At 45.9% G+C, this 23,118-nt stretch overlaps 1 pseudogene; it reads right to left on the bottom strand.

The window, feature by feature from the left end:
- Positions 1-291: 291 nt before the first annotated feature.
- LOC144128448 (cyclin-dependent kinase 9-like) lies at positions 292-22,274 on the bottom strand (annotated as a pseudogene).
- Positions 22,275-23,118: the final 844 nt, after the last annotated feature.

The following is a 23,118-nucleotide window of genomic DNA, read 5'->3' as shown; positions in this document are numbered from 1 at the left end:
ACAAAAATGCATAAACTGTAAACTGTGCAGGTTTCTAGCATGAGAAAAAAGAAAGACATCTCTCTCCACGCAAGACTTACAAGAACAGAAATGCATTCTTGGCCCTGCGTGACTAAAAGGAGCTATAGAACATAATTTATCAAAGCCTACCACACCATACACTTGCGTCCATTAGCGCAGACAGATTCACTCAGAGTGGTTTCAAACTTAACACTGTAGCACCTTGTCCAGAAAGAATCGCGACTGCACAAGTGGCTGTGTGCCACTTCCCTAATGAATGCTCTCCACAGTCAGAGTCATACTCCAGGCTGAGGAGCTGCTGATGATGATGGTGGCTGTTTGCATGTTTCAAATATGACAGTCAGCACGAGTATGTGCACACTGTGAGTACACCAGCAGCACTGGAGCTGTAGCAAGTCACTGCAATTGATGACACTACGCACAGCAGCTGGGCTCGGGTCAGAAGACACGGTCGTGGTACTGCCCATCAGAGGGGGCGGCCTTGGGCGGGTGGTGGGGCCCCTGCGGTGGCTGCTGCTGCATCACTCGGCGTCTTGGGGGTGCCAGGTACTCAAACATGGACTGCGTGTGCTGTGACAGCATTTTGGCCAGGTCACACGGCATGGGGTCCATCCAGAAGAAGTCATGGTTCAGCGCACTGTCACTGTCAAACCGCTTATTTGGATCCAGGTGCAGCAGCTTGTCCAGCAGGTCCAGTGCATATGGATCCTTCACATACGCCTGCATAAAACCTGCTCAGTGACCAAATTGACCCACGATAACCGGCACATTTTGCTGTTTTGTGCAATGTAATTTGTGACCCTTTGTGGACAGCATGCATAGCATACTATCTCTAAGGTAAACTGTACACCTAACCATGCAAGTACGGTATTTTCCAGACTACAGTTAGCAGGGGCAAATTTTGGCCAAATATAAAAAGTTTCTGCTTAGATAGTCTGCAGGGACGAATTTCATCTGAAAATAAGTTTTTTTAGATTGTCCATTGAAGTGTCAGAGAAGCACCCCACATGTGTGCACTTTTTTTTATCGCCACCAAATTCATTCTTTCTGCTTGGTTCGCCTGTACTGCTTGTGCACGCTGCACTCCACTGCACAAATGCTGTAGGGAAGGCTGTTCATCTTTTCATAGTCATTGCAACCATTCTTCAAGAGAGAATACAATGCCTTTGGTGTTAATCATCGGTTTTATTCATCCCAGTTGAATCCAGGCACAACGAATGCCGCTTCAACGAAATTTTCGCCACAACGAAGTATTTTTCACTCCCCACGAAATCCCCATAGGAGTTAATGTATTAAAATTCCCTCGAAAACGAATTACTTTGTGAGCACGCATTCACTTCTACAAATTTTTCGCAAGCCTTCACCGGTCAGTGGCCCGCCTTTCTTCAAAAGTTGGGTGCTGTACGAGATTATTCCCTGCTAAAGCAGTGGCTTGGAGCAGCTAAATAATGCAAGGAATGTATGTTTATTACATTTTCATGTATTCTTTATTAAAAAATTTGGTTGGGAGTCGTTTATTCGTCATAGGGAAGCAGCGAGGGGACTTGTTGGCGCCGTTCGAAGGCCGCCGGCCCTACGAGGGCCAAAGACGAATCCAAATCCAGTCGCCAGCCTCCCCTCCCCGCCTTCTCCGCAGCCCTTGCCACCATTTTCTTGTGTGTCGGTCTGTGTTGATCGTCGATCTCTCGCTGCAGTCTGATCTCGTCAATCGCCTCTGCCATGTCGCCGCCAACGAAGAAGCAAAAGTTTATTTTGCTAGAAGAAAATGATAGAATTTTCACCAAAGCGGAACACATGAAGAAGGCAAATATTGCCGCAGATTTTGGCATCGCGCTGAGTTCGCTATCGACGATTTTGAAGAATAAGGACAGCATTAGGAAGGCACTATCATCGGGCACTTCAGCGCAGCACAAGAAAGTGACGCAGCCAAAGTATGAAGAGCTCGACAAGGCTGTCTATGCTTGGTTTGTCGATACGCGAGCAACAAACATGCCCCTGAGCAGTAAAATTGTACACCAGAAGGCCCTAAATTATGCTTGTTTGCTACGGCTGAACGACTTTAAGGCAAGCATAGGATGGCTCAATCGCTTTAAAGAAAGGCATAACATCGTCGGCAAGGTTTTGTGCGGTGAATCTGCATCTGCGGAAGTTGACGGCGCATCAGCATGGGCGGCGGACAACATGACTGACATAATGAGCAGTTACGCTCCGTCTGATATTTATAATGCAGAGGAGACGGGCCTCTTCTATGAGATGCTGCCAGCGAAGACGCTCGAATTTAAAAGGCAGCGTTGCCACGGAGGCAAACATAGCAAGAAACGAGTGACTGTGCTGCTGTGCACAAATGTGGATGGGTCTGACAAATGCCCCCCGTCAGTTATTGGCAAAAGTGCAAAACCGCGGTGCTTCAAGGGGAACAGGAGCCTACCTGTCAAGTACGTGGCAAACAGCCGTTCGTGGATGACCCGTGCCATTTTTGCTGACTGGGTGGTGGCACTTGACCGCGACATGAGCAGACAAAATTGAAAGGTTTGTTTGCTCTTGGACAATTGTTCAGCACACCGCATTGACGACGTCAAGCTGCCAAGTGTGGACCTGAAGTTATTCCCGCCGAACTGTACCTCAGTCATTCAACCCCTAGACCAAGGCATCATCCGGAGCATGAAGTCTTCCTACCGGGAGAGGTTGATCCAGCAGCTTCTCCTGAACACCAACACTGGTACGGAGACGAAAGTCGATCTTTTCATGGCTTTAGAAATGATGGCTGCGGCATGGAGAGCAACACGGTGCAGCGCAATCCGCAACTCCTTCAAGCACGCCGGGTTTGTCGACAGCAAGGCGACCAGCACGACTGCAGCCGCGGAAAGTGTACCATCGTCATCGACTCCGGGGATTGGCATTACTTGGAAATCGCTCCAGGAAGCTGGAAATGTCCCAGCTGACATAGCGCTGGACGATTTCCTCGATGCTGACATGGACGTGATTGTCCACGAGGAACGAAGCGATGAAGACATCATCAAAAGTGTTCGCGAGCCGGAAGGGCCATCCGATCATGAAGACGACTCCGTTCAAGATTTACCTGCCCCGGCAGCCTCATCGCAGGTACTGGATGCCTTCGACGTTATTAGAAAATTCCGTGGCACACACGATGACGACGTTGTGATGTCGCTGTTAACAGAGTGCGAGAGTTGCGTGACGCCGCTGCTGGCACTGAAATGTAAGCAGGCTAAGCTCAGAGTTTTCTGGCAATAAAACTGTTTTGCTGGAGTTATTGCATTGCAATTTTGGTTAATTTCTCGACAGCGAAATTTCTCGCGCGTCCCGTCGATTTCGTTGTAGCAGGATTCAACTGTACTGAAAAGCAGCCATTTTAAGCACCTCTAGTAGCATTTGCTTGTATACTGAACCTGATTGCATATCAGTGCTGATTTTGCAATGTGATTTAGCACAGCAAAATGTCGCAGCTGCAGTCAGGTCCCGTTTTTTTTATTTCAACAGCCACACCAACCTTCTTCGGATATGACAAACAATCCTAAAAACAAAATCATACGCAGTCCGCACCCATAGATAGTCCGCACCATGTGAAATATCAGCTTCTGAACATGTAATGTCTGAAAAATACAGTACTTTGGCAAAATGCACGTGCTTCAGGTTTGGTGACAAAATGCATGTTGCACTATGAAAGGCTTGGTTTCAGTGGTACATGCTATGCCATTTTGACACAGCAACAGCATTTGCACAATGGCCTGCCTCGCACTAGCTTATCAGATTTCCTTCCAATAGCAACGCATGCATCCTCCAAAAAAATTAAGGGCTGCTGTTCCCAGACCAACTTTTGCATTAGGAATTCAAAAAGAAAAATTACAGCCTACAGATGAGTGGTGCCAACATTCCATAAAAAGCTGCGTATTAAGCAAGCCAGGGATATATGCCTGGCAATAGTACTGGTGGTGTAAGCACAACACATCCTTTCTTTGAAAAGCTTAAAGTTCATGTGAAGTCAGCACATTCTGAATTAGTGCTGGCACCAAGCAGCTAGAACGCCCCCTGGAAGAGCCAAGGTAAAAGTATGCATGCACTATGCATCTACATCAAAACTCCATTTCACCAGCACATTCAGTGCATAAACTGCAGTGCTATTATCAAAATCACGAAAACCTGTCTGAATGATATGCAGGAACACGTAAACTTTTTGTTGCACAAAAACACCTCACTCTGAACCTATATATCACCACACTCAGGTGAGTGGTGATGCTGTCTTGAACCATCTCAATAGCCTATACATTTGCATTTCAAGTGTCCAAGTGTTTATTTTTTGAACATGCTATCATTCACCCTCTACTACAGTTCACTTCAGCAACAACTGCATGAAACCTCACATGCTCTTTGTACGAAATTTAACAAGATCTAAAAGATTTACTACATCTTCATGTTTACCCATTTGGCGATTTTGAATTTTCAAGTATCATCTGGTCACGTTTTGAGAACCACAGTGAATGGCAATTCTGAACAATGTTATGTCTCAAAGCTTTGTCTTGACTCTTAACCCAGGTGCTCAGTCCACAAGGGTCACATGCTCAAGGTCACAATACATTAGGCTTATTAATAACTACTGCAGCTGATATCACTTCAAAGAATACTTACATATCGGGAATAAGTGATCATTCTCTATACACGTGCTACCGCACTTACCTGCCCAAACATCAGCTAACAACCCAAAAGTAATAAAGTATAAACATGACGGAGGCAATTATTGTATATGATCAACAATGCACTTAACACCTCTTCGATGAGTTCCTGGCAAACTGATGAAAGACACAGGGACACTGATAGGCACCTGTTCAGAGATGAGCTTTGTGAGATGGTAAACCCGTGTGTTTCTCAATGAATAATCTTAACTAATCGCCACTTTCCACAGTACAACCATTGCTTAAAATGTCATGCAAACAAAAAAATCTTTTCTCAGGCATTTTTTACCTGAAAAAAATGCCTGAAACAATTTAAGCATCACTACTTAACTGCAATACTGGCAATGCTTATGGCAAGTTTTCCCCGAATATTTTGGACCAGTGTTAACAAGCAAGAACAGTCATTAATATCTTTCTGACTATCAGTTAGACCTTGTTCCTAGCACCCACCACTAGGAACAAGGCTTAAGAAACACTAAAGTTCCAATATTACCAACATTACTGACTACGGATGTGCTATTGGGGACAAAGATCCCTACTCGCCGCGGTGGCTCAGTGGTTAGAGCGCTCGGCTACTGATCCAGAGTTCCCGGGTTCAAACTCAACCGCAGCGACCACATTGTGATGGAGGCGAAACGCAAAAAGGCACCCATGTGCTGTGCCATACAGGAGCCCTCCACTATGGCACCTCTTTCTTTTTTTTTCACTCCCTCCTTTATCCCTTCCCTTATAGTGTGGTTGGGGTGTCTGCCGAGATACGCGAGACAGTTGCTGCGCTATTTCATTGCCTCAAAACCAATTTCTATTTTTTTTACAGAGGTCCTCAGGACATTTGATAGAAAACTGAAGCACATAGCTGTGTTATTGCATGGTGGCTCAAGGCTGCACTAGTTGAGGCGGAACTTGAGCTCGAAGGCTATATGGGGGAGTGAAATAAGGTGTTCGTTAACACAAATGGCAACTGTACACCTCCTGGAGACCTTTGTCCCCCTTGAACGTTCCTATGGATCCTGTCAGACTTAGTCACAGCAAGCAACAGCAACATTATCACTGGAAATCTGAAACTGTCCTCCTCTTTTGGCCGAGACAAAGTCAACAAGAGACTTGAAGAACACTGAAGTATCCTCTGCAATGTTCGTTATTTGAACAAACAATGGAAACCGAAGATACGCCTCATGAATGAAAACTGGCAGTATTGATTCCGCTCCATAAATCTGGCAACAGGTACTCATTCTTTCATTACCGTCCCATGCCACCAACTAATATTTCGCTGAAAATCATGCAGCATACCATTTTTTCTCAACTAGCAAGCTTCTTGAACCAGTCTTGCTTTTCACACATAACATGGTTTCAAGAAGCTCGAAGATACAAGGCGCAGGAGTAGACAGGACGAACAAAGAAGGAACTTGTCTACTCCTTTGCCTTGTATCTTCGAGTCATGCAACAATTCGCCCAGCAGTCGATTCTTCTGGACTTCAAGAAGCTGTTTTTCTATGACACATTGTTTGCTAAAAAAAATTCCACTTTTGACCAAGGTTTTGAGGTTGACATTATTTACTTAGGCTTCTGCACAGCCTTTTTTAATGTAAAAATTGTGAAGCTTCACACCCCTAGGTGACACATGGGCTATGAGGGATGCTGTAGTGGAGAGCTTCAGAATAATTTACAACACCTGGTGGGAGTCTACAATGTGCGCTGACATAGCGCAGCACATGCGCATTTTTGTATTTAACCTCCACTGAGATATCAACCTGTGACCTCCGGACCAGCAGCTGAACACAAAAGCCACTGAGCTACTGCGGTTGTTCCGCAAAGCGCTTCCTTTAACAATGTGTTACAGTGTACTGTTGCATAACCTAACTCATCTTGATATCAACCCTGATCTTCTAATTTGGACTGACTGCTTAGTTCCTTAATTGCCTTCAGTTCATGTACTATGCTAACAACCTTGGCTCTTTCTAAATGCCAGTGGCATGTGGAGTACTACAGGGCCCAATGCCTGTGCCAGTTATTCTTGTTTCCTTATAACAAAAAATCCTTGAACGTTTTCCAGACCACTACATAAAGTACTCTGATATTAGAAACACTACCAAACTGCTCACTATTTGCCAAGCGTAAAATGGTCCTAAGCACATCCAAATGCAAATCGACGTGCTTTTCACGTCATGCAGTCTCACCACCAGCACAGCATGTTATAGCAGGGGGAGCAACTCCGAACGATACAGCTCCCCTTCGCACCGTGTCTGAGTTAATTGGTTGGAGGCACCACATTTTCAACTCACGTGTCACTGGGAGCTTTGGAGTTGCGATATTTATAAAGCGGGCTTAAATTCCATTGAAAATATAGCCAGGCAAACAAAATTTTGAAATTTGTTTGAATTAACCGAAAGTACGGATTATCAAAGGCTGATTTATCGCGAGTCTACTGTATGCCAAGCTCAAGCTAAACAGCTCCTACAGTCGAGCCAACTTATAATGGACGCTCGCTTATTATGAACGAGGACGGTGCTACAGTCAAAACATGCATTAGAGCAATGGGACTGCATGTCAGATACAACAAACAATGGTGGCGGTGCAACTCAGTCAGAACGAACAAAGAGGCGTAAAGAATCACGGAGATGGAAAAACGTCTTCAGGCCTCCGCGTGTTCGCGACACCGCCCCCCCCCCCCCCAAAGGAACGTGAGGACCCAAATATGCAATAAAATGGCACAGCTTTATGAAATGCTGTCGTTGAAAACGCATGCCCTGAAAGGCAACACCTATACTGGTGAAAGAAAGGGCAAGCATTTGTGTTAACATTCTACCGAGCATGAGGAGGAACGGCAGCGACCAAGAGCGTTTTTTTGTGATCTGGAAGTTTTGAGCGCCGCTATGGATCGAGAGCTGTGCTCTCGTATACTACAGGCCGAATGCAAAAGCCTGGATAAGCATGACTTTTTTGTTTTCAATCGACGAGCGTGCAACCAGACATCCGTTACAAAGGTGCAATGGGTACTGCGCACGAGTTGCTTGCCGAGTACCTTGTTCAGTTCGACCATGGCATAGAGAAGAAAATGCGAGCTCCAACTCGGGATTGATAACTGTGCGTACGCAGCATGTGTTGCCTTCTGCGGCTGTGGTGAAACCGTTCTTTACGCCACCAAACGACAAGTGCAAGGTCCAGCCACCAAAAATGGGCCTCATTCATGCACTCAGGATATACTCTCATTTGTGAATTATCCATTTCATGCTGATAGCAGTTCACCACCTGATGACGATGTTCCGGTTTGGCTATCATTGTTCACTGCTGTGAAAATAATTAAGGCCATGTAGATAGGACTGACTGTGGAGTGCATAAGGAATTGGTTCTGTAATTAAGCATGCTTTATCGGCCAAGGAAACCCCGAGAAGACTGCTGAACCGCGTATTAGACACATGTGGATTTGTGGCAACGCGTTGTTGATGCACAGATGCCCGGATATGATTTCACCTGAGATGACTTCGTCGGCGCGGATTATGATGCGGGCATTGCGAAGTCATACACTGAAGAAGCCCCTGTACCCTGTACGCGAAGTACGAGTGATGCCAGACTGCTGAGAATCTGATGCCGATGAGGAGGCGGCCAACCTGCCACTAGTCGCCGTGAACGTTTTAACCACGATAAGTGATATCGTGTTCTTAAAGCAGCTTAACTGCTGGCACTTTGGTCTTCGGCGAGGAACACAAGGTATGAACAATGTTGAAGGGTTGGAAAGTGCCGTGATATGGTTTCCTTTGAAGAAGGCGATGGGCATAGCATACTTTTGCAAGAAATAGACGTCATTTTTGATGAACTTCGAGTTTCTGGCTTTAAAATGAGAAGTCTACTTACTACGAACATCAGATACAACGAACACAATCTGTGCGATCGTCAAGTTCGTTATAAGTGGGCTCGACTGTATTATCTACTTTAGAAGCCGATCAAATCAGAGCAGTCTATTTTATTCTTCACAACTATGACTGCACATGAAGAGTCAAATTCATGAAAAACGCAGTCACTGTCAATTCACAGAAAAACATTGTACCTCTGTCTTTCCTTTAAGGTCTGTTTAAAAGGCCTTTAAGGTCTGTTTAAGGCCTGTGTTTAAAAAAATGTTTTACTGATTCCACTAATCTATGTTTCATCACGCACTAATCATTCATGCAAAGTCGGCATTCCAGCCTACTTACTTCTCTTGCCAAAGACAGCTTTCTTTTGCTTCATTAATGAGCGCCATACGAGTGTTTTCAGTGTTTTTTCTTTGCTTGTTTACTTGCTGTTTTTTTCGGTGCTGCCATGCAGACCTACTATTGCTGTAGTCAAGTTCAAGCTAATACACTTAACAATGCTTAAAGGGATATACAGTTGAGCCCACTTTTAATGCAGATGCAATGAATGCTCGCATATTACGAACAAGAGTGGTGCTGCCATCAAAATTTGTATTACAGCAAGGGCACTGCGTCTCAGATAAAACAAATGACTGCAGCTGCACGACTCGGTCAGAGCAAACGAGGAGGTGCCTTAAACTCGCCCCAAGAGTAAAAAAACTTATAAATTGGCATTTCCCGCCAGCGTGAACGCCAAAAACCGTCTCCTAGCCCCCTGTGACCCCCCTTCGTTCCAGAAGAATGTGGCCATCCCAAAAAAGCACTACAAAATGTGTCAGTGACACTGCAATTAACCACTGGCCAAGCATGCATCGAAAGACTACAAGGTAAATCAGTGCACACGTGTGTCGACTGGGCAAAGTTACTAAATTGAAAGTACAAGCATGGCGGCCCAAGAGAGGAACAGTGTTGGAAGCGAAACTGCTGCACATGGCTGCTGCTCAACCAATGGCAGCAATTTCAGAAGTTAAAGTACCATTCATTAGGTATGCCTTGCTAGCCCAGCTGGGCCCACCTGAGACGGGAGTCAACTTATTGACAAAGCTCAAAGTGCTAGTTGCTATTACTTGTACCTACCGTAATTTTCAAATGGGGGTGCACTACTTGCTTCTAGGAATTGCTTGTTCATTAGTTCATTCCCCAAGGTGAAAAATTTCACAAAAAGGTGCACAACATATGCATGCATGCTAATGAAAGGCGAGCATTGATCATACGGGTGAGTTAGCATTTATAAGGGGAGATGTGCGTCGAAAAAGCGAGTCTTTCGCGAAATTTTTCAGATTTGGGTTTTTGACTAAAATTACCTTTGGGCATTCAAATACAATCCCCAAAAAATCAAGGCGAAATTCGAACGCAAAGTTAGTAAAAGATCCATTTTATTGAGCCACGGTGGCTCGAGAAACTGCTACTTTCCGCGCACATCGTCAGCTTTCGAGCGTCTGCGTCTGCTACTCGAGAACGCGGCACCACCCACCATTGCCGCTTGCTTGGAGAGGTAGAGTAAGCCACCTTCTCGCAGACAGCACCTCCTGCCGCTTCGTATTTTGGCTTTAAATAATAAAAAAAACACGTTTTCGGCGCCTATTTTGAGTGTTTCTACTGGACCTTTAAATCACGTGGTGCTTTAGCGTAGCTGCCATTGGACGAGACCGATGCGCAACTGTGGTGAAGCCCACCTTTTGCTACCACCTGCTTTCGCATTGTGCGGCGTCTACGTCGATCTCTGCGGCGTTTATTTTTTGAATCAGTTCGAAATGAACGACACGAAGAAGCATGATTTCCGAGCTCGAAAATATCACACGAAGAAAGCGTACCGAGGACGCCGTCGCAAGCCTCGACAGAAAACGACAGTGGAAGGCAGCTGTCGGACGCCAGCTAGCCCTAACGAGGGCAACGGCCACTTGGGAGAAATTGACGCCATGATGAACTTCGTGAGTGCCTCGGAGGTGAAGATTGGGCTGTTTAAGAGTGACACAGCTGTGAGCAGTCGTCATTCCACAAGTGCTGCGATACGCGAAATCAGCGTGCTTACTTTACTGGTAAACGGAGCTGCTTGCCCAACGTGCTGTGCCATACTTGTAACCTTGCGGTACGCGAACCGGCCGAAAAACGTAAGGGCCTTTCGACGTTTCTTGAACTCCACTGCAGAAACAGCGAGTGCCCTGCATCGCTACTTTCTTCTACATACGCCTCGAGCCCTGCTGTGCCTGGTGAACTCGTGGATGGTGCCAGCGGAAGCCGGAGCTTTGAGAGCGGGAGCTCCCGTGACAACTTAGCCGTGAACGTCAGGGTGGCCGTGGCTGCGCGTGCGATGGTATAATATGGGGCAGTAACTTTCAACAAGTTCTCGAGGAGTTTTGTGTGCTGACACCGGAAGAGCTTGTGCTGGGAAACGTCCCGTGACCAGAGAAGAACGAAGATGATGTTGGTCCGCCAAACAGCCGAAGCCCGAGCACATCGCTGTAGCCTGGCACAGAGAGCTCATCTGACAGACTCCATTCGCGATGATCGTGCGGGCCCAATGTATGGGGCAGGAGAATTCTAATAAACATGGCTGTGTTCGAGACTCATTTTTGTGGTTTGGTTTATGTTGGTTCAACGTCCCAAAGCGACTCAGGCTATGAGGGACTCCGTAGGGAAGGACTCCGGAAATTTCGACCACCTGGGGTTCTTTAATGTGCACTGACATCGCACAGAACACGGGCCTCTAGAATTTCGCCTCCATCGAAATTCAACCGCCACAGCCGGGATCGAACCCGCGTCTTTCATGCCAGCAGTCGAGCGCCATAACCACTCAGCCACCGCGGCGGCGCCATTTTTGTATTTTGTCAAGAAATTTCATGTGCTTGCGTCATGTTTTTCAGTAATACAGATGTCTGAAACTTTCAAATGCGTTTTTCACCAATTGGAGTTTTCAGCATTTTTTTACATTTTGTGCAACAAATTTCAAGTGCTTGCAGTAGTTAGATATGGATGAAATTTTGCACACAGCCTCTTCAAAGTGTGTAAAATGTTATGTCTGGTTATATAAAACATTGCTTCAACATTTTTTGAAAAAAATTCAGGATGTTGACACATGGTGCCTGAAATATACACTTTGGTGTTCATGGATGTTTTTACAATTATGAGATAAAATGAATAAATTTGAAGTAGATTTCAACATACTACATTACCAAAGCAACACAATGAGCTATTGCAAGCTGCTTTAAACATGCATTTCATTATAAAAATGTGTGCACAAAAGGCCGTGTATTGTGCTTTTGTGGGCCCTTTCACACAAGAACTATACAAGCTACATAAAAAAACTAAGACCATATTTGGAATCTGCACTAAAAACCTTATCAGTGATCCAAGTTTCATAATCATAGGTTCAATACTTAAAAAGTAGCCGCCGCGGTGGCTGAGTGGTTACGGCGCTCGGCTGCCGGCCCGAAAGACGCGGGTTCGATCCCGGCCGCGGCGGTCGAATTTCGATGGAGGCGAAATTCTAGAGGCCCGTGTACTGTGCGATCTCAGTGCACGTTAAAGAACCCCAGGTGGTCGAAATTTCTGGAGCCCTTCACTACGGCGTCTCTCATAGCCTGAGTCGCTTTGGGACGTTAAACCCCCATAAACCAAACCAATATTTAAAAAGCGTCTTCGAGGAGCATCTCCCCTTAACCTGCATGGATGCATGCTTGGCTGTGCACTGTGGCAGACTCACATGTCTGATAGCATAGGTATAACTTGCAAGTTGTAAGCTAAGCCTCGGTAAACATACACAGGGGCACCCAGCAAACAATCACTATCAAGTTTGTGCTGGTCGCTGAACCTCTGAAGAAGGCATTCATTAAAAGCTGGCTGCCGTACTAAAGAGCAAACTGCGACCCAGAAAAGTCAGGCACCCCAGGTAGCCCCGGAGAGAGTATGCTTGCCTTGAGCCGCTCCTTGACCTTGCGCTTCTGGCCCTTGGGCAGGTTGAGCTTGGCGTACAGCTCGAGTTTCTCCACCCCAGGCCACACCTCGGCCGTGAGTGAGCCACACAGCTGGCTGATGAGGCTTATTTGGTGTTGCTCGGTGTTGCCCTGCATGATTGGTGAGCGGGTCCACATCTCAGCCAGATGCAGCCGGCACCCCACATATCCACTGGGGGTCCATAGTTGCGCTCGCCCAGCAAGAGTTCAGGTGGCCGGTACCAGAGGGTGACCACACGGTTGGTGTACCGGTTGGGCTGCCCCGTTTTGCTGAGAGAAAAGGCCCGCGCCAGGCCAAAGTCGGCTAGCTTGAGCACGCCTGCCTTGGTGATGAGAATGTTGGCCGCCTTCATGTCACGGTGGAGGATCTGAGCGTGCAACACGAAACCCACAAACAGGTGAAAAAGGCTACTTCCACAATTTCTTCACTGACAGATGTTCAGCTCACACCTGGCACACTTTACAAGGCACCGCAGGAATGCGCCATGCCAGCGCCCACATGAGCACAAATAAGGCCCCCAGTTTCATGCAGTTCCATGAAAAATTGCATAAGCATTTTTCGTGGAATTGCGTTAGCAGCCACATACTATTTTTTGATGCTCTTGTTTTTATGGATATCACTAAGAGAAACAGTATGATGGGAAAATGACTAATTTATTTTCATGAATATAACATCAGGGGGGTAGCCTGACAGCCCAAGAGAATTTAAAAAAAAAGTATTAGTCATAATGCAATCTCGAACTGTTCAGACCAATCATTAGCAAGGCCCCCCCCCCAAAAAAAAAATCCCGATGGCATGCTAAAATATAGAAGCAGTGGATATGTTACCATCAGTTATGAGGCAACGATTCAGATGCACGCTTCACAATCGAGTGAAGCCAATCCTCCAATTCTTTAATACACACAACCTCCCACGCAGCAGCAGCTGCTGCCACTCGGTGTTTCAAACTGCTTAGTCATGCACCTCTGTCCTTTCTTCGGCTTCCCTACTCCAACTCTTTGAGTGCCTCCTCTTTCTGAACGACCCGCAATGCCTTCTTCCCACATCCATAGCCATCTCCTCCTTTGCATTTGCATGCAGTGCACTTTTGCCCCAAGGCCAATAAAAGGCTGGCATCTCTTACCTACTCTGAAACCTACTGACGAAGGTTGCTTCAGCTACCTTGAAAAGCCCGGGGGAAAAATAAAAATTATAGGGGATCATTCTGACTGATGTGACGGAGTCTGTGCTAGCATTGAGGTTACTTTTGTGTGACAGCTTTTTATTAATGAACCCTCTTCCATCCTTAGGTTTGCAACCACGTCAATCACAATTAAAGTTTGGGTTTGCAAATTGTTTTATTATTCTCGTTTTTAAGTTAGGAGTTTCTAACTCAAATGACCCTCTGTTAGTTGACGCGAGATCACAATGAGACAGAGTGGATGCTATAATATGGCACTGAAGTGGTGGCCTAGTGCCTTAGTGTTTAGAATATCTGTCATGTATTTGGGAGATGCTTGGCTTGTTTGTCAGGGGTGCCTTTTTTGCATTTGTTTTTTCAATGCTTTTTTATTTATTTATTTCATTTTTTACTGTTTAAATTTCTTGTTGCACCTCTCCGCTTTCCTAGGGGCCCTACGGTGGCTCAAGCCTCGACTTCAAACATACACCACCGCTTTTTGCAAAATGAAATATGCACAGATGAATGTTTATGAAGATGACGTCATCCAAAGCATGGCAAAAAAGGATGCCAGTTTAACACGAGGAGTGATAGTCTGCGGCAGTGGCCAAGTGCTCTGAAGGAGCAGCAAGCGAAGCTGACCTTATCGTGCCGCTGGGGGTTCGAATCCTGTTCGGGCCATATAATTAGAGACAAGTTTTTTTCGGTCCCCTCTCTCTCCGAGGCTTTGTGCACTGCCGACGCCAGGTTTTAGTGAAATGACACTACTACTGCTAATGCAAAAAAAAAAACACACTCACTCTATTCATACCCTTGTTCTGAATATAATGCAAGGTGCATTCTGAAGCATTATTTGACGTCTACTGAGGAACATAGCAAATTCTTTGTTCTCAATTTGAGGAATTTAAAATTGCCCGCCGCAGAAAGTTAAGGGCCATAAGCATAGTTTGACATTGGTAGCAGCAAGAGTACTTGCTTCTTTTCTTCCAACCTATACTAAAGGAATCTACTTTTTTATTGACTGTACATTAAAGAAACAAGACTCTACATGAGGTCTAGGCACACGACATCTGTAAGCTGATACTGTAGTGGCACTAACAAAAAGGACTGAACAGTAGAAGTGCCCCAACTGGTTCCATATGGTATCAACACATTATTATTTTTCTGTCCTGCCGTACTAAAGTACAAAAGTTTTTTTGATGGTGGCTTTAAGGCTTCTGTGCAATGCATAGACTACCCGAAGCTTGTAGAGCTACTGAAAATGCTTAGTGAATCCCACTCAAAATAAAAGCAAGCACATGATAAATGGCTCCAGAATACTGATAACTTTTATTCTCAAACTGAAGAACCAGCAGCTGTTACCGGTCACTAGAAGTGACGCAGAATGAATTAGTTCGACCAGATGAGGTGCACATGCTCATTGTATGCTTGTGCCACTGCTGTGTGTCACTAATGCTTTGTGCATTTTAGCAGCAATAAATACCAAACTTTAATATGAAGTAGGCCCTATATGCACATCAACTACTTAGCTTTGGCTCACAAATGGACGTGCCTGAGTCTTCACACATGGCTGTGCGACTTTGCTACTATTCATACACATCGCAATGGTTGTCTCCCACATTTACAGTAAATATAAAACAGCAGTGAACACACAGAAATTGGCCAAGCACTAGACATCAACTCTATTGAATCGGGGCACACACATACAGTAGAAAACACACAACCATATGCATACGCACAAGTACAGGGCAGACAAGACGAAGAATGCTAAGCAAGATTACATGACAAGAGCCACTGACAATTTTGCGCAGAAATTGGGGCTCCTTATTGGCGTGCCCAAGAAATTGCTGCTGATGCATGAATTCTCTTTTAGTGCAAAAGCACTACTTTGCTAACAATCCCAAAAAAGCCGATGGGTCTCTGAAGCCTCGACCTTTGACCCTTGACATGAAATGACCTAGATACTATGTGGCTAGGGGAAGGTCACATGGTACAAAATTTATAAAGAAATTGTCTTGGAGGCAACGTAAGGCAATGTCCAGGCAAGAGTCAACTGAATTCGAAGGACAAGTTCAGGAAATGTTTAGTTAATAGTCAAACTAATTCAAAACTAAGTGCTTTCACATGTCATAGTCTGTTTAACAGCGTTAAAAAGGTTGTCCATTTTTTTAATACAGTTCAACCCAGATATTCCGAATAATTGGATATCTCCAACACGTAGATTACAACACACAGATTATTCTCTTCAAAATCCTGTGTAAAAGTACAGGAAAGTAGCGGAGTATATCTAACTGCAATTTCACTGGTCGCTCGATATATCGAGCTGCGCACCACTCCCCTGCATATGCAAATCATAACGGCACTCTTCGGTCACTTTTCGCACGCGGAGACGCATCGGCTTCACCCCGTCTAAGGGCCCCCTTGCAGACAATACCGTTGGGCGATCCTGATGAACCTGCTACAGTAAACTCTCAGTTGTACGAACGTCGGTTTGCCGAATATTTCAGAATAACGAAGTTTTTAAAAATCCCCGGCAGTTTTCTTAAAGATTCTATGCAAAAAGGTTTCACTTAAACGAATTTCGGAACAGTCAATATTTCAGTTTAACGAACTCGCTCAGAGGACCCAGGATTATTTTTCCGATCAGTTCAACGAAGTTTTGCGCCCTGCACTGCAGGCGCAACCAATGCCTGCTCAAACCGCCGCTCCAGTGACAGCGTAACGTCGCTGGTGCTACAGCGCCCCTGGGGCAAAGCGGTGGTGCAGAAGACGAACGGCAATGAGGCATGGCCTCCGAGATCACCCGCGCGAAACGAGCGTGCGTGTGACCTCAAAGGCCATGAACAAAGTAACATCGCTGGCACTTACAGCGCCGCCAGAGCAAAGCAGCAATCTGCCACACCACAAACCACGTGATGTGTGTGCTTTTTTTTCCGACCAGCTAGTCCTGGCACGGTCGTCGTCTCTTTCCAGTCTCGTCGGTTCCGCGTGTGCACACAAACAACCCACGTGGTGCGTTTCTCATCGGCTCCGTTCAGCCTTCCAGTTTTAAGTAACAACGGCAATTCGCGTGGCCACTTTCGAGATGAGTGCGACAAAACGGAAGCGGTTGTCTCTCTCGGGCAAGCTGGAAATGCTTCAGTGCCTGGACAACAGTCAAAGGCAAGTGGACGTTGCAAAGGACTATGGAATTGCACCATCGACGTTGTCAACGATTGTGAAACAAAAATAGAAGCTTGAAGGAGAAACTTCGATGAATCCCGCCAGGAAACGACACTGCACGGGGTACTTCAAAGAAGTGGATGATGCCATTGCGGTATGGCTTCGCGACCTAAGATCCCAAAACATTCCAATGTCCGGCCCGATGATACAGGGCAAAGCGAAGGAATTTGCTCTTCTTCTGGACGTTTGCGGCTTCGAAGCAAGCAGTGGATGGCTTACACGATTTCGGGATAGGCATAGGATCACGTGGAAAACGATTTGCGGCGAAAGCAAGGATGCCGATCAAGAGGCAGCGAGAACCTGGAGCCATGAAAAACTTCGCGATGTCATTATCGGATATTCACCTGACGACGTTTACAACGCGGATGAGACTGGTATGTTTTATCAGACTCTTCCAAACAAGACAATGGCTTTCAAGGACGACAGTTGCAAAGGCGGGAAGCAGTCAAAGGTTAGAGTTACTATGCTCTTGTGCTGCAACGCCAGTGGCACCCACAAGCTCAAGCCGCTAGTGATAGGGAAATACACGAAACCATGATGTTTTAAAGGTCTCCCTTCACTACCATGTACCTATAAAAGCAACAAGAAGGCATGGATGACCAGGAATATATTCAGTGAATGGCTCCTAACCCTGAACGAAGAAATCAGAAAGGCAAAGAGAAACATTCTTCTGATAGTGGACAATTACTCAGCCCACTTTGTTGATGTCCATTTCAGCAATGTGCGTGTCGAATACCTTCCGCCTAACTGCACGGCTGTGCTTCAACCGCTCGGCCTGGGCATCATTCAAAACTTGAAGGTGGAGTACCGATGGCGGCTGGGTCAGTGGATTTTGATCAATCTGAGGGTTGCCAGCAAAGCCCCCATCAACGTCAAGCAGGCGGCCGAGATGGTGACAGGCTCCTGGTGGTCAGTAACTCCAGCTACCATTAGAAACTGCTGGATAGCAATAGTACTTCATTTGAAGACTATGCACTGTGTGACAGTGCACTGATTACCTGTGCTGGACCGACGGATCTGGAGATTGTTTCCAGTGTTCGTCCTGAAGAAGAAGAGTGCAATGAAGAAGAGGCAACTGCAGAGCCAGTTTCAAACCCTATAACTGTTGCCGAGTTTGTAGGGTACATTAGAAAGTTGAGAGACTGTGTCTCAACAGCAAGCTGTGCCAGAAGAAGTGTACAAAAACATTGACTCTTTGGACAGTTTTGTTACTTCCTGTGCTTTAAAAGAACAAGTGCAGAAGAAGATTACAGATTTTTATTTTCAAAGTGAGAAAGGCAGCATTACAACTGTATTGCACCTTGTACTTGTTGGTATGTATAAATTCCATTTCACACATATTTAGCACTATGGATGCCACGTCTTATGCTCCATGAATTGCACTTCAAACTTTTGACTGTATGCATTGTCTTATGTTGGTCTAGTAAATATTCAGTTTAATGAGCTTTCAGTTAAGTGAACTATTTCCTTCGGTCCCTTGAAGTTCACTCAAGTGAGAGTTCACTGTAGCATGAGTAGCACATCAATGCAGAGAGCGGAGTGACAATGCAGGGAGGGGACTGTTCCTTTTCATCTGCCACTCCCTGCATTGTCATGCTTGCAGGTTTATGAGAATCAGCCGACGTCATTCGCTGAAAGCAGTGGTGGTCCAGCCATTTCAAGTTCTGGAGCAATTTTTGGAGCAGAAAAATATACATTTTGGAGCAGCTTTGTATCAGAACGGTAATCCTGGAGCAATCCGGCAACAGCAAAACAGAATAAAGGAGCCACCCAAAAGAATGTTCCTAACGAGATAAGTTCAGCCATGTTTGGCTAGGAAGAAAAAAAAACAGAAAAAATGTATTAATGCTGACAGTGTCTTGCACGCAAGTTCAGCCAAGCATGCTTTGCTAAAAGTCCGAAGGACATGTTCACTAGGATCATTCTTTTTTCATGTTGGCTCTAAATTAAACCTCGTTATAACGATATTAAAAAAAGTCCGAGATTTTTCGTTACATTCAGTTTTCGCGAGAAGAGCTGAAAGGACACTGTTTTACGGAAACCAAAACAAGAAATAAATGTAGGCTACATCACCTTGAAACTGTTCACATAAAACGCTGTAACTCGAAGTCAGAAACGCGGAGAAACGTTTCGTGATTGCGCGGCAGCAGCCACAACGCCACTACGGGTGGGGTGAGGAGGGAGGGGCAGGCGGTGGCACCGCGGCCGAGCCGCGGAGGCGCATGCTTCATCCTGCATGTTCCCTCTCTCGGTCATCGCCTCGCTGTTGCCCCTGGGAACAGACCCCTCACCTTTCGTCGCCGGCGCTCTCCGCCATACCCGCTCCCGTCGCGCACAAGAGCTATCGGCGCCGAATCACGAGAGCAACTGAGCGGCAGCGATGGCCGCACACTGCTCGTCTTTGTTTTTTTGCTATGCCCTATTATTTTTTCACTCCTTTTGAGCATGAACTGTTGTAATGACACGTGGTGTGACGTTCAAAAAGAGATAGCGCCGGAGATGCGCCTTCGACGCTGGAGCACGGCGCGTTGCGTCAGCTGCAGCCGCTCGCTGCGGTCGGCACTCCTCCCGTGTTAGTTCATGCTTTCTCATCACGAAACTTTCACGTAGTTCTGCCAAATTCTGAGTGGCTCAGCACTAGCTAACAGAGAGATGGCGTAGCCATTTCGTACCATCAAGAACAACCGCCGCAACACCCTCGTTGCATAGAGATCTGAAACACATGCACTTCAATGAAGGCAGCACAAGGAAATTCAGAAACATTGTATATCGAGGTATTTGCTATATGGAGGTCCTTTACACCCAGGCTTAATTGTATCTCAACAATTCTTGGAATTTTTTTTACGAATTCATCAAGCTCGCAAAGTGAATCAGCAAGGCCGGAATTCCTTGTTCCAACAAAGCTTGACCTCGTTGGACCTGCTCCAAACTTTTGTTCTTCAACCTAGAAGATACTTCTTCAGCCCTTAACCGAGATGAAGCAATATTTTGGCAACTGACATGATGCGTGAACATGGAGGAAGGAAAACTCTGGAGAGGCCCTTGCTATCCGAGCTGCACGTCAAAGTGTGCCGGAAGTCACGGCCTTTTTTTGCAACTTTTGCAAGCACTACTGGGAGTCTGGCTGACGGCCCTGCCAATTTTAACGCTAGGCACAGCGTCGTCGTCTGCTGCAATGCCTGCTGCGCATGTGCAAGTGCGCTGATACGGCGGCCAAGTAGGAAGGCAGCAGGGAGGTGCCAGCTTCAAAAAATGACATAACCGCCTCCCTTGATTTTTTTCCTTCCTCCATGTGCGCGAATAAACTGGCTGCTAAATTCTACTATGAGCCAGTCCATCAGCGCCCTGGGTTGCCAACTGTGGAAACATTTTAGTAGGTTGCCAACTGAAAGCCTGAATGGTTCCAAAAATAGTTGTTTTCCCGTGACAGCGTCTTCTTTTTGGCGCAGCTATGGCGCAGTACTGATCAATTTTCCGCTTTTGGAGCAGACTGGCGCAGCAAAATCTAAATGTATAAGAATGGCGCAGCTGGAGCACCACAGTGCAAGGGAATCGTGGGACGGCGAAAAGCCGCTTTTTTCTTGATTTGTGTCCAACTACAGCAGCGCTATACCGCTGCAAAACCACTTGACAGGGTGAACGTGTGGTGTGCTTGAGGGTGGCCTCTGATCGTGTACTCATTTTACGTGCCACATCGCCGTCATGCTGTGAAGCCAACCTAACTACTAAAGTCTAGTGGCTACCCTGGCCTGGCTTGTTTCGCGAGCTTTGATGCCGAAGAGTAGCGAAAACCATCTGCATATACGGTAATGTTAATAAACTATTATTCTATTTACAGTCCACTGGTAATAGGATTAGACACCGTGCCGAAGAGTAGCGGAAACCATCTGCATATACTGTAATGTTAATAAACAATTATTCTATTTATAGTCCACTGGTAACAGGATTAGACACCTTATGATAGGCAGTGGCTAGTTCCAATGCACCGGCTGCTGCTGCTCCTTCGATGTGAAGCAGGTTAGCAACATCTTGCGAGCAGCACGCCGACGAGCGGCACGTCGATGGAAGAAGGGCGTCACTAGCATGAGTGCAACGTATTCTCACTGCTAGGTGACCACGTGGAACACATGGTCCACAGACTTTTGTCCCCAACTGTACACCCTTGGTCAAAGGTCTCCAGGCCACATGGTGTACCCTTTGAGCTAAACGTATACAGTGCAGAACTCAAGGTGCCCCTAAAGGCTAAGCTGCCTTGAAAGGTGAAGACAAGGCCTCTCCTCACCCTACACGGGTTTAGAGCTCTAGGGGTGCTGCACTACACAGCAGAAAAGCAAGCCATGTGGCATGGAAAAGTTTCACCAAGGTTGCACATATTGCCACGAAGCTTAATTTTTGTATTGTTCACTCATGTTTGAACAGCATGTCTGTGGCTTTGGGCACGAATAAACAATATGAAAGCATGAAAAAACAAACAAGTGACTATATTTATAAACCCTACGCATAGGTAAGCATTGGACAGTATTTCAGTTGTGTATGGGTCTCCAATAGTGCATGCTTAAAAGCCACTCGTGTCTCGTCGTTGGTTGCGCTAGCTTTTTTGTCAGGGACCATTTAAAGCTAAGTTTTCCATGGGCCGTGCTATTTCACCACACAAGTTCCAGGCACTACAAAGGAGCAAACAGTGCCTTGCTAACATGAAGCAGGTAGACATGTAAATAGAGATGCGGTATTAAAAGCATAGCAAATGTCATCATTGGCAATAAAAACTTCATCACACAAACCACACATTACATGCTTCGATGTGCACCAGCCATAAAATGCACCAAGGTTGACAGGACCAACACTGTTGCTCTAACCCGAACTTGAGGAGTCCCAGATATGCCAACCTGTAAAAGCACTGCACCCACCTTGTTGCTGTGAATGAAGTAGAGGCCATTGAGTAGCTGCTGCATGACTTTCTTGATCTCGCCGAGCGAAAACTTGACGATGTTGCTCAGCAGGCCCGCCAAGTCGTGCTCACAAAAGTCAAAAACAAGGTAAAAGGTTGCCTTGCATCGGTTGAAAGGTGTTGCTGCACAAAAACAAAGGTCGCACAACATAAGTGGCCAAGAAAGGGGAGTTTGAATATGGCAAGGCAAAGGTTTCTGAAAAAGAGGACAACATGGCTACGCAGTGCAAAGAGCAAGGATGAACAAAATATAGAACACTGATTGATGACTACGGCCAGCTACACTCTGGATGACACGCAACCTTAGTAAGGGGATGTTGATACCAGACACAGGCACCTTCTCTGCAGACCACTGTGCCTACAGACGCACCTCCCACAAGTTCAACCAGCTGCATCAACACCCAGCATTCAAATGCAACGCAGTGCCAAGACTGCCAGATGCTCCACTGTTTCACCAAGCCCAGAGTTTCATGTCTTGCTTGTTTCCCTTCTTGTAGCCCCCCTCCCTAGTCACAAATCAATATTCAGTTTTGCTGTGACTTCATATTTCCACACCATGACTCGACACACCATTAAGAGTCTCAATTAAACTTATTTTGACTCATTCTTGCCATAAGATGTCCTTACATAAACAAATGAGCACATTCTAGGTCTTCTAAAGCTTCTAAAGCACTCATTCATGCTAGCAAAGCAAGCAAGTGATGATACACATTCACCAAAGCCATACCAGAGCTACAATAAAAAGTGGAGGCATCCATCTTCAAAATGACTTTCTGTGCTCATTTCACATGCCTAGCTTGAGGTGGTGCTATGCGGCTTGTTGCAAAGGGTCCCAAATATAATCTCCGGACAAATGTGGCACATTACATGCCAACAGAAACGGAACCTGACACCAAAAACATTATGTGCACATACGGAGACACTGTGAATGACGGGTATAGTAAAGACCAATCTTGGGCATACAACTGACTAGGTGGGGCAACAAATGACCACAAGTCTTGAATACGAGCCCTGTCGATAGGCAGGTGATGGCAGCAACGTCACGATGCTGTCACCACCTGCCTACCTGTCTGGGGGAAAATTACCAGTACAGATAATGCAGTGGATTATGCATGACGGTACAGCACGTACATGGAATGATTGAGTGAACTGTGAAATACCTCATGAAACACACAAAGACTGGCAATGAATATAAAGGTTTAAAATGTTTTGAAGCTACAGCAAAGGTATTGAATGAGT

Source organism: Amblyomma americanum, chromosome 1, assembly GCF_052857255.1.
Source record: "Amblyomma americanum isolate KBUSLIRL-KWMA chromosome 1, ASM5285725v1, whole genome shotgun sequence".
NCBI classification, from domain to species: Eukaryota; Metazoa; Arthropoda; class Arachnida; order Ixodida; family Ixodidae; genus Amblyomma; species Amblyomma americanum.
This window is presented reverse-complemented; position numbering and strand designations above follow the sequence as displayed.